Raw genomic sequence first — 16,779 nt, forward strand, 5'->3', positions numbered from 1 at the left:
AGAGTCACAGGATTCTAGAACTAGAAGAGATTACAGATGTCATTGAAGTCTCTATAATAATCACTACTCAAATAGGATAATTGGGACTTTCAGTATGTAAAATGCTTTGTCACCTGTAGGGGCTATGTCAGGTAAAAGCATTTTCATCATTAGCCCAGGGATATAACAACTTTTATGTGAGCAGAACTATTTTCAATACTATTCTCAGAAATGTAACTTTTTGAAGAGGGCAGCTAGATAGCACAATGGGTAGAGTTCTGGGCCCAGAGTCAGGAAGACTCATCTTCCTGAGTTCAAATCTGGCCTCAGACACTTAATAGCTGTGACCTTGGACAAACAACTTAACCCAGTTTGCTTCAGTTCCTCATTTGTAAAATGAACTAGAGAAAATAATGGCAAACCACTCAAGTATCTTTTTCTTTTTTTATTTTTTTAATAATTAATTTATTTTTAGTTTAAACATTCATTTCCATAACATTTTGAGTTTTAAATTTTCTCCACCTCAGGGGACAGCTAGGTGGTGCAGTGGATAGAGCATCAGCCCTGAATTCAGGAGTACCTGAGTTCAAATCCGGCCTCAGACACATAACACTTACTGGCTGTGTGACCCTGGGCAAGTCACTTAACCCCACTGCCTAGCCAAAAAAAAAAAATTTCTCCACCTCTCCAAGACAGCATGCACTCTGATATAGACTCTACTTATACATTCATATTAATCATATTTCCCATTATTCATGATGTAAAGAAGAATTAGAACTGGTAGAAGGAAGCATAAAAATGAAGCAGTAAAACAAAACAACAAAAGAAAAGGAGAGCAAATATTATGCTTCCATATGCATTCAGACTCCATAGTTCTTTCTCTGGATGTGGATAGTTATTTCCATCAAGAGCTCTCTGAAATCCTTGCATTGCTAAGAAGAGACAAATCTATCAAAATTAGTCGTTGCATAATGTGGCTGTTACTGTGTATAATGTTCTCCTAGTTCTGCTCATTTCACTCAGCATCAGTTCATACAAGTCTTTCTAGGTTTTTTCTGAAGTCTGCCTGCTTGTCATTTCTTATAGCACAATAGTATTCCATTACATTCATATACCACAACTTGTTTAGTCATTCCTCAATTGATGGACATTCCCTCAATTTCCAATTCTTTGCTACCACAGAGAGAGCTGTTATAAGTATTTTTATACATGTGGGTCCTTTTTCCATTTTTATGATCTCTTTGGGATACAGACCTAGTAGTGGTATTGCTGAGTGAAATGGTATGCACAATTTTATAGCTCTATGGGCATAGTTCCAAATTGCTCTTCAGAATGGTGGATCAGTTCACAGGTCCACCAACAATGCATTATTTTTCCAATTTTCCAACATCTTCTCCAACATTTGTCATTTTCCTGTTTTGTCATGTTAGCCAGTCTGATAGGTGTGATGTGGTACCTCAGAGTCATTTTCATTTGCTTTTCTCTAATCAATAGTGATTTGGAGCATTTTTTCATATGACTATAGATAGTTTTAATTTCTTCCTCTGAAAACTGCCTGTTCATATCCTTTGACCATTCATCAGTTGGGGAATGACTTATATTCTTTTAAATTTGACTCAGTTTTCTATATATTTTAGAAATGAGACTTTTATTAGAAATACTAATTGTAAAAATTCTTTCCCAGTTTTCTGATTCTCTCCTAATATTTGGTTGCATTGGCTTTGTTCAAAAAAACCTTTTCAATTTAATGTAATAAAAAGTATCCATTTTGCATTTCATAATGTTCTCATCTTTTTTTTTTTTTATAAAACATTAGCAACGAGACTACAGCAACTTATCACAAAAATAATACACTATGACCAGGCAGGATATTGCCAGAAATGCAGGGTTGGTTCAATATTAGGAAAACCATCAGCAAAGTTGATCATATCAACAACAAAACTAAAAGAAACAATATGATTTTATATAAATAGAAGCAGAAAAAGATTTTGACTGAATACAATGCCCATTCCTATTTAAAACATTAGACAGCATAGGAATAAATGGAGTCTTCCTTAAAGTGGTAGGTAGCATCTATCTAAAAGCATCAGCAAGCATTATATGGAAGTGGGATAAGCTAGAAGCATATCCAATAAGATCAGGGGTGAAAAAAGAATGTCCATTATCACCACTGTAATTTAATATTGTGCTAGAAATGTCAGCTTTAGCAATTAGAGAAGAAAATGAAATTTGAGGAATTAGAATGGGCAAAGAAGAAACAAAGCTTATCACTCTTTGCAGATGATCGGATGGTATACTTAGAGAATCCTAGGGAATCAAGTGAAAAAATACTTGATATAATAAACAACTTTAGCAAAGTTGCAAGTTATAAAATAAGCCTACACAAATCATTGGCATTTCTATATATTTCTAGCAAAGCCCAACATCAAGAGATAGAAAGAGAAATTCCATTTAAAGTTCCTGTAGACATTATAAAATATTTGGGAGTCTACCTGCCAAAATGAACTCAGGAACTCTATGAAAACAATTATACAACCCTTTTCACACAAATAACATCAGATCTAAATAACTGAAAAAAAATATTTTAGTTGATCATGGGTAGGTCAAGCTAATTTAATAAAAATTTTAGTTCTGCCTAATTAATATACTTATTCAGTGTTGTAAAAATCAAACTACCAAACAATATTTTTTAGAGCTAGAAAAAACAAAAATAAAATTCATCTGGAAGAACAAAAGGTCCAGAATATCAAGGAAGCCAATATAAAGAAATGCAAGGGAAGATGGCCTAGTCATACCAGATCTTAAATTGTATTATAAAACAGCAATCATCAAAACTACTTGGTACTGGCTAACAAATAGAGTGGTGGATCAGTGGAATAGGTTAGGTATGCAAGACATAACAATTAATATCTATAGTAATCTACCATTTGATAAATCTGAAGACTCCAGGTTCTGGGATAAGAAATCACGATTTAACAAAAACTGCTGGAAAACTGGAGAATAGTATGGCTGAAACTGGACATAGAACATCATCTTATACCCTATGTCAATTTGAAGTCAAAATGGGTACATGATTCAGATATAAAGGCTGATGCAATAAGCAAACAAGAGAGCATAGAATAGTTTACTTATGAGATCTACAGAGAAGTGAAGAATTTATGGCCACTCCTGTATCTTTGCCAAGAAATATCTAAATAGGGTCCTGAACAGTTAGACATGACTGGACAATAATAAACAACAGCAACAGCAACAGCAGCAGTGGCAGCAGCAGTAATAAAAACATTTTGAAAAGCTGTACTATACCTACAACTTAATAAAGAAAAATACTAGAATAATAATCATGCATTGACTCCCACAGCCCTTGTTTTGATGTACATGTACGGATTAGGAAGAGAGGGAAATTTCCTCAATTTTGGGAAGAAATGGAAACCCTGATGGTATAAGCCCTGGCAAGGGATTAAATTGAGGCAGTGTTTGGTTGACAACTGGGGGGGGGGAGTAGCTCAAAAGTTAAAAACAAACAAGCAAAGAAACAAAAACAATAACAACAACAACAACAACAAAACTTCTAACCTTGGGATTGTAAGTAGAGGTTTTGTGAGTGATAAATGGAGAGTAAGGGCAAGTTTGCTTTTCATGAAACATCAGAACACAAGGATAGACTGAGTTTATATCTTGGATTCTGTTTTATGTGAATTTGATTTATATATTTTTAAAAGTGTTTACTTTATATCTCTCCTGCCTTCCTTAGTGAGTCATCACTTTTAACAAGTATTTTTGTTTGTTTTTGTTTTTGTTTCTGTTTTTGTTTTTACTTTTTTGTTTTTGGAATTAGAGGTACTGAGTTCAAATGCCTATTCTGTCACTTATTATCTGTATCATGTTGACTGTATCTTTTTTTGTTTGTTTGTTTTCTGTACCTCTTTTTCCTAATTTGTAAAAATAATTGGTTGGAGTAGAAAGACATCTAAGGTCCTGTCAAGCTCTGAAACTATTATCTCATTTTGATGAGAGGGACACGGAAAAGGAGAGAGATAAAGACAGAGATAGAAAACAAAATTAACTGACGTATCATTTGAACCTTGCAGAATATATTGTGTTTTATTGTCATAAAATTTTACTTCTACAAAGAAGTGAGAGGCACATTTTTGTATTTTCTTTTAATCTTTCTGCTTCTTGGCCAAGTGTAATCTAATTACACAATATTCAGTTTTAATTTTCTTTTTGTTCTATATACATTCATTATTGTAGACATTTTGTATATTTTCCCTAATTTTGTTTGCTCCAATTTGCAGTAGTCTAAGATATATTAGCAGGGACAGCTAGGTGGCTCAGCAGATAGAGTATCAATGAAACAAGACAATCTTTTTATACATCTTTTAATGACTCAATATGCCACTTACCATGGTGGCCCTTTCCAACATTTTCAAACTTCCTCAACCATCCTATGATTGCCATCTTCCCACTTTGTCATGTGAGAACCTTGCCTCATATTTTACAGAAAAATTAAGGTCATGGCATATGAGCTCCCTTTTCTCTGCTCTTCCTCACCTCATATAACTCATCCTATCAGTATCTCCTCTTTCATTCCTGTTTCACATAATGAGATGTTCTTACTACTTACCAAAACTAACTCTTCTACCTGCTCAAGTGATCCCTTTTTATCCCTTCTCTGCTAACAGATAACCTAATCTGTCTAGTCTCTCACTTATATTGGATGTCTCTCTCTGTTGCCTGTTTGACTACTGCCTATGAAATGCCTACATATTCCCATCCCCCAAAATCTCTCACTTATACCATCCATTCCCAGTGGCCATAATCCCACAACTCCTTTTCTGGCTAAGCTCCTTGTAAAGACAAATAAAATCAGAAAATCAGTAAGTCAACAAGTATTCATTAAGTACCTATTGTGTGCCAGGCACTGAGATAAGTAAGAACTGTGAGTACAAAGTAAGATAAAAGATTGAACTTATTCTTGAGTAGTTCATAGTTAAATGTAGAAGACAATATGCAAAGATATATATGCAGATTATATGTAGACAAATTGGAGATAATCAATAGAAGTTCAACACAGGTATCTCTAAGAAGATAAGATTTTAGCAGGAACTTGAAGGGAGATGCTTAGATACAGCCAGTAAAAACAGCCAGATTTGGGATATAGAAAATCATGTGTAAGGAACATCAAGGAGGCAAGCGTTACTAGATTACGGTATTTGTGGTACAGAGTAAGGTGTAAGAGTACTGAAAATTAGGAAATAACCAGGTTATAATGAGCTTTTCTATGACAGGGAGTCCCTGAATTAAATTGAATGGTGAGACATGGTCAGATCTGTTCTTTAGGAAGATCAGTTTGACATTTCAGTAGAATATGGAATATGGACTGGAATTAAGATAAACATGTCAAAGAGACCAGAGATCTATTTCAATGGTCTAGGAAGGTAAATGGCAATTACATGTATGTACATACACACATATACATATCTGCATGTGTATGTATTTGTGTATATGTAAGGTCCAACTACTTTTCTAGACCTGATTATTTTCAACCATCCTCATCACTTACTAATATGCCATAATATGTACTGAGATGGACTCTATATGGTATCTTCCATCACCAATGAAAATAATCATTCCATTATTAAAAAAAAAGACAGAATTGCACCATTACCTACTTACTAGTTATTGTTTTTCACCAATTGTGAATACTATTCAAAGGGCATAAATACTTTCTTTTGCAAAAAAACATAAAATTCCCAATGCCATTTCCTTCCTTCCCACCTCCTTGTTCCAAGGGTCATGCAAAAAGTCTTAGAGAACATGGAGGGCTATAGAGCTGTGCAGCAGCCAAACTACCAAGAGGATCTTCCGATGATATTAGCATCACTATAAATCATAAATTCTCAGAATAATTTAGATTTGAAGGAAACATATTCATAAATTTTCCAAGTTAATTTTGTAAAAGAAAAGTAGAAAGAAACCTATTGAGCATAAAGATGTTGATGAAAAGAAATACTTCAGTTTTATAGCCACTTTACCAGTATTTCCTAAATGTGCTATTGCTCTAACTAGCTGTTCAAGCTTCAGCAAGGTGGGTAGGCAGGAGGAAAGGCTAACAAGCATCCTACATTTTGTCAGGCACTGTGCTAAGTGCTTTGTTATTAACATTATCTGTTACTAATATTTTCCTATTTAATCCTTACAAGGGATCTGTGAGGTAGGTGCTATTATTATCACCATTTTACAGTCGACTAAACTCAGGTAGACAGATTCGGCCCAGGCTACACAGCTAGTAAGGGTTTTTGTCCACTTGTGTTCCCATGACTTCCTGACTACAGGCCCAGTGATCCATCCCATTTTGCCACCCAATAGTCTCTTGCAAGTCATTTCACTTTGCTAGGCCTCAGTTTCCTTATCTGAAAAATGAAAGTGTTAGATACAGACTTGCTAATCACTAAGACCTTTACAACATCACATACTCTTTTATTCAAGAATGAGAGAAACTGATCCATTAGGGTAAACAAAAAAAAAAAAGATAGGAAAGACCAAGTGAAGATAGAAAAGAAGAAAACTATCTAAATATTTGGTTCAAATCATATGGCAAACTTGGATAGTTAAGATTAATAGAATACTGCAGAATAAAACTTCTTCCCCTTTCTTCACAGTAGTAGAATTGCAAACTTGAGACTATTTGCTTCATTATTTTCTCTTTCCCTTTCCTAACTTAGACACTACCTCAATTAAGTAACATGCAGCTAACAAAGCTCCATCATCTTTTCCCACCAAAATGAATAAAACCAATAAATAAGTAAAACCAGAATAGTTTCTATGTAAAATATCCACATCATTACAAAGCACATTTGAGTGGATGTGAGCAACCTGATAAAAGCTGTCTCTCCTCTGTTTCTCTTTATATGTATAACCATGAGTTAGTAACGTAGAGAGTTCATATAAAAGCTGAATCTGTTTTTAACCTCATTTTCACTTGCTAATTATGCTTTGCAAATAAGCTTCCCCCCTCCCTCCAACTTCTTTTCTTTTATAAGAATAAAACCCATTATCATATCAGATCAGACTGAAATATAGATAATGCATATGGCAAATGAAAAATGATAGCTACAGTATCTTATTTCTGTACACATCAGACATTCCTCCAATGTCACATACACTCAACCATTTCATTAACCTATTTATTGTACAGAGCCTAGAGCTGTCTGCTTTTGTTTGTCTTTTGTCTCTAAACTGTTTTTGTCCAACTATAAAAAAATAAAATGCAGAGAAGAAAATTACTGTTCTATATTCCAGAATACCAGGGAAAATTGTGCCAATCATTCATAAAACCAATAAGTATGAATGGTGGTGACCATGAAAAGAAGTTACTATCTTGGAAATTTTGGAAATTTAGTTCCATGATGAATTTTAAAAAGTGACAGAGCTCAAAACTTTCATCTGAATTATTTTATGTTACTCTTGGGCAAGGTCAAAGGATAGAGATTGTTTCTACCTTTTATAGAAAGAGATGCTGAGTCTCAGAGAACTCTAATTTTCTTGGCTTTGGAAAGAGTTAAGAAAAAAAATCAAGTCTTCTTAGACACAGATGAGGGAGAGAGAGAGATTTCTTAGTGCAAATGAGGATACTTCTTTTTTTGCAATATATATATATATATATATATATATATATATGTACATATACATATGTATGTATGTATGTATGTATGTATGTATGTATGTATGTATATATTACTGAACCTCTCCTCATGGCATGTAGGTAACCTTAGTTCTCAAATGTGATACCCGTACAGCATACACTCTAACAGGTCCTAAAAATAAGAACCTTCAAACATGAAACATGTGATGAACTATTGTTTACAGACCAGCTTAGCCAAGAGGTTCAACAATATTTGTTGGTAGGTATTGAATTGTTCAGTCATGGTAAGTCTCAAAATTCACTTACTAAATTATCAAGGAGTTCGGGTCTGCCTCAGTAGAGTGCACACAAAAGAGCAAATCTGTCCTATGTTTTAAAGCACTGAGGTATAAAGCCTGAAGCACAGATACAATCAGAAGGTAATGGAAAGACTATTACTTTTCAAAAAAAAATACAATTTTTTTTAAGAAATTGGAACTAAGCCATTCTACATTGCCTTCCTTTATTTGAAGGGCTAGGATATGAAAGAAGGTTTAAACTTGTCTTTTAACCCTAAATGGCAGAATCATCGACATTGGATGGTGGGTACACAGAGGGAAATTTGGGTTTAATGTCTTGACAAAATTTTTAATAATTAGATCTACTCCAAAGTGGCATGGACTACCTCAAAATGTGTTGGGATCCGTCACTGAATTCTTCAGGCAAAGGCAGGATGACTACTAATCATGTATGTTATGTGGGTCACCTAGGTGAATAGAGCTCTGGATCTGGAGTGAGGAAGGCATCAGTTCAAATCCATTCTGAGACATTTAATGAGCTGTGTGACTTAGAGCTTAACCTCTCTTTGGCTTAGTTTCCTCATAATTAAAATTGGAATTATAATAGTACTTATCTTTAAGGGTTATTTTGTTTTTTTATTTTTTTATTTTTTTAAATTTTATTAATTTATTTTCATTTATCAACAATCACTTCCATATGCTTTTGAGTTGAAAATTTTTCTCCCTCTCCCCCCCCACCCTCCCCAAGACACACACAATCTATATAGGTTACATTTACATACCCATTAAACATATTTTCACATTAGTGAAGTTGTAAGTAAAAATTAAAACCATAGAGAAGACCATCAAAAATGAAACAAAACTCAACAGAAGGTAAAAATAAGTGATACAATTGACTTCCATAGTTCTTTCTTTGGATGGACAGCATTTTCCATCCGAGCCTCTGGAGATGTCTTAGATCCTCGTAATGCTGAGAAGGTCAGTTTAACAATTAGTCATGCTAACTGGCTTTATTGTGTACAAATCCTCTTCTGCTCACTTCACTCAGCATCAGACCATATAAGTCTTCCAGGTTTTTCTGAAGTCAGCCTGTTCATCATTTCTTATAGCACAATAGTATTCCATTACATTCATATACCACAACTTGCTCAGCCATTCCCCAATTGATGGGCATCCTCTCAATTTCCAATTCTTTGCCACCACAAAAAGAGCTGCTATGAATATTTTGTACATGTGTCCTTTTCCCATTTGTTTGATCTCTTTGGATATAGCCCTAGAAGTGCTATTGCTGGATCAAAGGGTATGCACATTTTTGTAGCCCTTTGGGCATAGTTCCAAATTGTTCTCCAAAATGGTTGGATCATTTCACAACTCCACCAACAATGTTAGTTCCAATTTTCCCACATCTTCTCCAACATTTATCATTTTCCTGTTTTGTCATGTTGGCCAATCTGATAGGTGTGATGTGGTACCTCAGAGTTGTTTTGATTTGCATTTCTCTAATCAATAACGATTTAGAGCATTTTTCATATGACTATAGATGGCTTTAATTTCTTCATCTGAGAACTGTCTGTTCATATCCTTTGACCATTTATCAATTGGGAATGGCTGTGTTCTTATAAATTTGTCTTAATTCTCTATATATTTTAGAAATGAGGCCTTTATCAGAGAGACTGGTTGTAAAAATTCTTTCCCAATTTCTACCTTCCTTCTAATCTTAGTTGCATTGGCTTTGTTTGTGCAAAAACTTTTCAATTTAATGTAATCAAAATTATCCATTTTGCTTTTCATAATGTTCTCTATCTCCTGTTTGGTCATGAATTCTTCTGTTCTCCATAGATCTGATAGGTAAACTATTCCTTGTTCTCCCAGTTTACTTATGGTATCAGCCTTTATATCTAAGTCATGAACCCATTTTGACTTTATTTTGGTATATGGTGTGAGATTTGGTCTATGCCTAGTTTCTGCCATACTCTTTCCAGTTTTCCCAGCAGTTTTTTTCAAAGAGTGGGTTCTTATCCCAGAAGCTGGGTCTTTGGGTTATCAAATAATAGATTACTATAGTCATTGACTACTGTGTCTTGCATATTTAACCTATTCCACTGATCCACCTCCCTATTTCTTAGCCAGTACCAAGCAGTTTTGATGATTGCTGCTTTATAATACAATTTAAGATCTGGAATTGCTAGGCCACCTTCCCCTGCATTTCTTTTCATTAGTTCCTTTGATATTCTGACCTTTTGTTTTTCCAAATGAATCTTATTATTTTTCTAACTCTATAAAATAATTTTTGTAGTTTGATTGGTATGGCACTGAATAAGTAAATTAGCTTAGGTAGGATTGTCATTTTTATTATATTAGCTCTCCTACCCATGAGCAACTGATGTTTTTCCAATTATTTAGATCTGATTTTATTTGTGTGAAAAGTTTTGTAATTGTGTTCATAGAGTTCCTGGGTTTGTTTCAGGAGGTAGACTCCTAATATTTTATAATGTCTACAGTAATAAATGGATTTCTCTTTCTATCTCTTGCTGTTGCTTTTTGGTAATATATAGAAATGCTGATGATTTATGTGGGTTTATTTTATAGCCTGCAACTTTGCTAAAGTTGTTTATTATTTCAAGTAGTTTTACTTCTCTAGATTCTCTAAGTATATCATCATGTCATCTGCAAAGAGTGATAGCTTTGTTTCTTTGCCTATTCTAATGCCTTCAATTTCTTTTTCTTCTCTTATTGCTAAAGCTAAGTTTCCAGTACAAATTGAATAACAGTGTGATAATGGACATCCTTGTTTCACCCCCGATCTTATTGAAATGCTTCTAGCCTGTCCCATTACATATAATGCTTGCTGAAGTTTTAGAATAATGCTATTTATTATTTAAGAAGACTCCATTTATACCTATGCTTTCTAGTGTTTTTAATAGGAATATGTGTATTTTATCAAAAGCTTTTTCTGCATCTATTGAGATTTCATGTGGTTTCTTTTTGTTGTTGATATGCTCAATGATGCTGATAGTTTTCCAATATTGAACCAACCCTGCATTCCTGGTATAAATCCTACCTGTCATAGTGTATTATTCTTGTGATAAGTTGCTGCAATCTACTTGCTACTATGTTTAAAATTTTTGCATCTATATCATTAGAGAAATTGGTCTATAATTTTCTTTCTCTATTTTGACTCTTCCTGGTTTAGTATCAACACCATATTTGTATCATAAAAAGAATTTGTAAGACTCCTTCACCTATTTTCCCAAATAGTCTATATTATGAATTAATTTTTTTTAAATGTTTGATAGAATTCGTATGTAAATCCATCTGCCCTGGAGATTTTTTCCTAGGGAGTTCATCAATGGCTTGTTCAATTTCTTTTTCTGACATGGGTTATTTAAGTATTTACTTCCTTTCGTTAATCGGCAATTTATATTTTTGTAAATATGTATTTCACTAAGATTGTGAAATTTGTTGGCATATAGTTGGGCAAAAAATTCCTAATTATTGTTTTAATTTCCTCTTCCTTGGTGGTAGCTTTACCCTTTTCATTCTTGACTACTAGTAATTTGGTTTTCTTCTTTTTTTTTAATTAAATTAACCAAAGGTTTATCTATTTATTGGTTTTTCATAAAACCAGGTCTTAGTTTTATTTATTAGTTCAATAGTTTTCTGAATTTCAACTTTATTAATTTTTCCTTTGGTTTTGAATTTTTCTAATTTGGTGGTTAGCTGAGGATTTTTAAATTGTTCTTTTTCTATTTTATGTAAACATTGCCCAATTCATTGATCTCCTCTTTTTCTATTTTATGTAAACATTTAGAGATATAAAACTTCCCCTAAGAACGCTTTCGCTATCCATAATTTGGTATGTTGCTCATTATTGTCATTCTCTTAAATGAAATTATTGTTTCTATGATTTGTTGTTTGACCCAATCATTTTTTAGGATTAGATTATTTAGTTTTCAATTATTTTTTAGTCTATCTTTCCATGGCCCTTTATTACACATAATTTTTATGGCATCATGATCTGAAAAGGATGCATTTAATATTTTTGCCTTTCTGCATTGGATTGCGAGATTTTTATGCTCTAGTACATGATCAATTTTTGTGTACGTGCCATGTACTGCAGAGAAAAAAGTATATTCCTTTCTATCCTGATTCAGTTTTCTCCAGAGGTCTATCATATGTAACTTTTCTAATGTTCTATTCACCTCCTTAACTTCTTTTTTTTATTTTGTAGTTAGACTTACCTAGTGCTGAGAGGGGGAGGTTCAGGTCCCCCACTAGTATAGTTTTGCTGTCTATTTCTTCCTGTGAGTCCCTGAACTTCTTCTCTAAAAATTTGGATGCTATGCCATTTGGTGCATATATGTTTAGTAATGATATTGCTTCATTGTCTATGGTGCCTTTTAGCAGGATGTAGTTTCTTACCTTATCTCTTTTGATTAGATCTATTTTTGCTTTGCTTTGTCTGAGATCAGGATTGCTACCCCTTCTTTTTTTTCACTTCAGCTGAGGCATAATATATTCTGCTTCAGCCTTTTACCTTTACCCTGTATGTGTCACTCTTTTTCAAATGTGTTTCCATTCAGTCTTCTCCAGAGGTCTATCATACCTAACTTTTTACCTTTTAAAGTCCTTCTTGAGTCCTGTACTTGAAGATCAAATTTTTTGTTGAGTTCTAGTCTTTTTATCAGGAAAGTTTGGAAGTCTTCTATTTCATGCTTCACGCCCTGCTGTCTTTTAATGTAGAAGCTGCAACGTCCTGTGTAATCCTGACTGTGATTCCATGATATTTATATTCCTGTAGACAACATATTGTAATATTTTGATTTTTAATCCATTCTGCAATCCATTTCCATTTTATGGGAGATTTCATCCTCTTCCATTCACAGTTATGATTACTATCTGTGTCTTTTTCTCCATCCTTCCCCCCCATATTTATGCTTTTCTTTCTCCTTTTTCCTTTCACCCCTTCACTAGTGTTTTGCTTTTGACCATAGCCTCCTTCAGTCCCTTCCCCCTTTTATTATCCCTTTCCATTTTCTTCCCCTTTAGTATTACTTCTTCCCTCCCTTCTTTCCCCTCTTCCCTTTTCTTTCCCCCCTCCCTTTTCTTTCCCCTCCCTTTTCTTTCCCCTTTTCCCTCTTACTGCCTATGGGGCAGTTTCTTTCCAGACTGCTTACAGCACCTTCTCTTTCATCTGGTAATTTTGGAATTTTGCTGTTATATTCCTTGGCATTGCCAATTTGGGATCTCTTTCAGGTGGTGATCGGTGGATTCTTTCTATGGTTATTTCCCTTCTGGTTCTAGGACTTCAGGGCCTTTTTCCTTTATGATTTCCTGAAAGATACTGTCCAGGCTCCTTTTTTCATCATGATTTTCAGGTAGTCCAATAATTTTTAAATTGTGTCTCCTGAGTCGATTTTCCAGTTGGTTGCTTTACTAATGAGGCATTTTACATTTTCATCGATTTTTTCATTTTTTTTGTTTCTGTTTGACTGATTCTTGCTCTCTCATAGAGACATTAGTTTCCATTTGTCCAATTCTAGTTTTTAACAGATTGTTTTCTTCTGTTAGTTTCTGTATTTCCTTCTTCAACTGGCCAATTGTGTTTTTTAGGGACTTGTTTCCTTCAGTATACTCTTCTGTTAGTTTATATACTTCCTTCTTCAATTGGCCAATTGTGTTTTTTAGGGACTTGTTTTCTTCGGTGTACTCTTCCATTAGTTTTCGTCCTTCCTTCTTCAATTCACCAATTGTGTTTTTAGGGACTTGTTTTCTTCAGTGTATTTTTTTTCCAATTAGGCAATTGTATTTTTGAAGGACTCTTCTACCTATCTCTCATTTGACTATTAAAATCCTTCTTGAGCTCTTCTAAGAAAGCTTTTTGGGCTTCAGACCAGTTCATATTCCCTTTTGTTGTTGCAGATGTGGGTTTGTTGACGATGTTGTCCTCTTCGGAATTTCTGTCTTGATCTTCACTCTTCTCATAATATGAAACTATGGTACGTTTCTTTTTATTCATGATGTTTCTTTTTTCCCTGGCCTTTAAAGAGATTGAGCTCTGCTACTGGGGAACAGAGGGCACTGACCCAAGCTTCTTGTGTTCAGAGCCTAGGTCTTGGTCACTGGATTTGTGTGCTGGGGCCTCCTATGTTGGCAATTGGAGGCTGTAGGATTCTGGCAGTTTACCTCGTGTTGGGCTGGAATCAGCAAGGCCGGAACTTTCAGGCAATTCTAGGTTGCTTGCTTTTCCTTTCCTTTAAGCTTTCCTCAGCTTCTTTTAGGTGGGTGCTGCAGGGTGTTTATCTCCCTGGGTCCCCCTGCAGTGTTGTCTCCCTCGTTTCTGCGAATGCACTGGGAGATTCCTTTATGGTGGAGTGCCAAGGCACCTGGTGGTTTTCTGAGCTGGTTTCCACCAGTTCCCCCAGCCCTCACTGAGGCACTCGGAGGTCCAGGTACTGGTGTTTGCCTGCTCTACCACCTGGGCTTCAAGATTTCTTCACAATTGGAGGCTGCAGGGCTCCAACAGCTCACCTGGTGTTGGGTTGGAATCAGCAAGGCCAGGGCTTTAGGAAGCCTTTAGGTTGCTTTCTTCATCGCCTTTCAGATGAATGCTGCAGGGTACTTATCCTCCTGGGGCCCCTTGTAGTTCTGTCTCCCTTATTTTTGCTGAGACACTGGGAGACTTATTTTCTGGGCTGCTGCACTGCTGCTCCCCATCTTTCTTCTAGTTCAGGTGTTGTGTTTTTTTTTTTCTGGGGTGATATATTCTGTGTTTTCAGAGGTTGATAGGGGAGAGTGAGAGCGACTACCTTTTCATTCCGCCATCTTGGCTCCCTTTATGGGTTATTTTAAAGGTAAAATGAAATAATATTTGTAAAGACACCACAGTGCCTGGTACATAGTCTGCATTATATACATTTTAGTTCTTCTTATTACTATTATTATTATTCATTCCTTTCCAATGAACATTGCACCAGATGACTAATGATATCCCTCTATACCTTCAAATAATGTGATTTTTAATGTCAAGATACTGCCTGACTTTCTTATATTTTTAAGGATGCTGAGACAGGACAAACTGACAGAAATAATAAAAGTTTCAAAAAGTCATTGCATCTTATTAATCAAGTTTAAGGTTATGTGAATGAAATGTGCTACACATGGCTGGTCCATTTTTAGTGCCATTTTCATATGCAATATCAATAAGAATACAGCTGGCAATAGTAATTGAATGAATCACAAAGATTAGCAAAACTAACACCACGCAAAATATTCATCCAACAAATCCAATGATTACGGAGGACTTCAGTGAGGTTTTTTCAGTGCTGTCCATTTTATCTATGAAACTAGATCAGACATGGATGTGCACATCTTTTTTTTTCAAAATTGTTTTGGAATTAGGTAGGCAATTCTCCCTCCATGATCCAATACCACTTGAAACAGCAACAATTCTCTTTTTTTTTTCTTCGCTAGGCAATGGGGTTAAGTGACTTGCCCAGGGTCACACAGCTAGTAAGTGTTATGTGTCTGAGGCCAGATTTAAACTCAGGTCCTCCTGACTCCGGGGCCAGTGCTTTATCCACTGTGCCACCTAGCTGCCCCAACAATTCTTAATATAGCTACATAAAATAGACCACTTCTATTTTCAAATCCATTAATCGTATGCTTATTGAATCTCCATTATGTTTCAGACACTGTCCTAGGCAGTAGAAGTAAAAATTCCAGAAAATAAACCACCCATCTCTTTCAGGAGCTTACATTCTACCCCTGAGATAGAACATGTAAACTTGTATTCAGTATAAAATAATTTGAGTTAGGAAAAATTATTAATGGCAAGGATCAGGTTGTGTAGGAGGGTATAGGTGTATGTGTAGGTTTGATTTTTAACCTGTTAGTTTTTTGATATGAGTACATGTTCAAATGGAAAGTCCCAAAAAGCAGCGCAAAATGGGACTAGGAAATTGCAGAGCAATTTAGTTTGTGAGACAGCTCTTTGGCAATGATAACTAATGCCAAAGGAGCAGATGAGTTCACTTAGTGAGAGTGTGATCATAAAGACAATAAATCAGGACAGAACCATGATATATAGCTATTCTTTTAGAATGGAAAATGAATTTTAAAAAATTCAAAGGGAATACAATAGGGTAGAGTAGTAATATGGAGGCTAATTAATATAGGATTAAGTATCCAAGAAAAGGGAGACCAAGAATGTCAAAATCACTAAAAAAATAAAAAAAAGAGAGAGAGAACTAAGAAAAGGCCACAAAACTGAGCACCTGTGATATAGTAAGCAAGTGGAATAACCATCTGGAATCCCAGATGAAAGGGGAGACTACAGTTCTGTCACTCTCAACCACGTGTGTTGTCTTAGTGGCTAATGTTAACTGAGGCCAGCAAGCCTACAGTTGTATTGCTAAAACTCAAATGGCAATCAGGGACTTGTGGAGCTTAGACCAGAAGGGAAGTAATAAGACATTGGCATGGATCAACCCAGTTTGGGAACAATGAAATATTGAAGGTCCTCAGCTAGCTCTGAGCTTCCCTGAGACCTTGGATTAATGTAACAGTCAATATATCAAGAAAACAGCAGAAAAACTCAAGAGAACAAAAGCTCAATGAAGCCATTCTTCCCAGAAGTATGCAGAGCCTGACCATGAAGCTAAGAAGTAGGTTGGAAAAAAGAGCAAATTAATAAAGTAACAAAAGTATCTCATAATTAAAAAAACCTGTTATGGTAACAGAGACACTCACAAGATAAACCTAGAAAAAAAAAGGATGACTCTAAAATATCTATGAACAAAGCATTAAAGCATGAGGGAGAGAATTCTCAGAAGATTGCAGAGTAGCTCACACAACTTTTGGTTCTCCAAATACCCT

This window comes from Phascolarctos cinereus, unplaced genomic scaffold (assembly GCF_003287225.1).
Source record: "Phascolarctos cinereus isolate Bilbo 61053 unplaced genomic scaffold, phaCin_HiC Scaffold_2;HRSCAF=192, whole genome shotgun sequence".
NCBI classification, from domain to species: Eukaryota; Metazoa; Chordata; class Mammalia; order Diprotodontia; family Phascolarctidae; genus Phascolarctos; species Phascolarctos cinereus.